This window comes from Pteropus vampyrus, unplaced genomic scaffold, assembly GCF_000151845.1.
Source record: "Pteropus vampyrus isolate Shadow unplaced genomic scaffold, Pvam_2.0 Scaffold357, whole genome shotgun sequence".
Classification (NCBI taxonomy): domain Eukaryota; kingdom Metazoa; phylum Chordata; class Mammalia; order Chiroptera; family Pteropodidae; genus Pteropus; species Pteropus vampyrus.
This window is the reverse complement of record NW_011889138.1, coordinates 1,107,691-1,108,840: the sequence shown is the minus strand read 5'-3', so window position 1 is coordinate 1,108,840 and position 1,150 is coordinate 1,107,691.

Sequence of the window (1,150 nt, the reverse complement as noted above, 5' to 3'; positions counted from 1 at the left end):
ATTTCACTTAGTATGATATTCTCAAGATCCATCTATGTTCTAATAAATGGCAATTTTTTTGATATCTGAATAATATTCCATCATGTGTGTGTATGTGCATATATGTATGTCTTCTTTATCCAGTCATTCGTCGATGACACTTAGATTGTTTCCATGTCTTGGCTATTGTAAATAAAGGTGCAATGAAAATAGGGGTGCATGTAATTTTATGAATTAGTATTTTCATATTTTTTTTTAGTATCCAGACATGGAATTTCTGGTTCATGTGGTAGTTCTATTTTTGATTTTTTGAGAAACCTCCATATAGTTCTCCGTAGTAGCTGTACCAATTTGCAATCCCACCAACAGTGTATGAGATTTCCTTTTTCTCCACGTCCTCACCAACATTTATTTGTTGATTTATTGAAGACAGCCATTCTGACAAGTGTGAGGTGATATCTCATTGTGGTTTTGATTTGCATTTCTCTGATGATTAGTGATGATGAACATCTTTTTCTATGTCGGTTGACCATTTGTATGTCCTCTTTGGAGAAATGTCAATTCAGACTCTGCCCATTTTTTAATTTGGATTTGTTTTGATATTGAGTTGTACATATTTTAAAATATATTTTGGCTATTAACTCCTTATTGAACATATCATTTGGAAATATTTTCTCCCATTCAGTAGGTTGCCTCTTCATCTTGTAGATGGTTTCCTTTGCTGTGCAAAAACCTTTTAGTTTTATGTAGTTCCAGTTGTTTGTTTTTGCTTTTGTTGCTCTTGCCCAAAGAGACATATCTAAAAAACTATTGCTAGGGTTGGGCCTGGTTAGTACTTGGGTGGGAGACCACCTAGGAGGACTAGGTGCTGTAGGCGTAAAAAAAATATATTGCTAAAGCTAATATCAGAGAGTTTACTGCCTATGTTTTCTTCTAGGAGTTTTATGGTTTCAGGTCTTACGTTTAAGTTTTTAATCCATTCTGAGTTTATTTTTGTATATGGTATAAGAAAATGGTCTACTTTTATTATTTTTTTGCGTGTATCTGTCCAGTTTTTTCAATAACATATATTGGAGAGACTATCTTTACTCTATTGTATATTCTTGCCTCATTTGTCATAGATTAAATGACCATATAATTATGGATTATTTCTGGGCTATTTTGATCCATT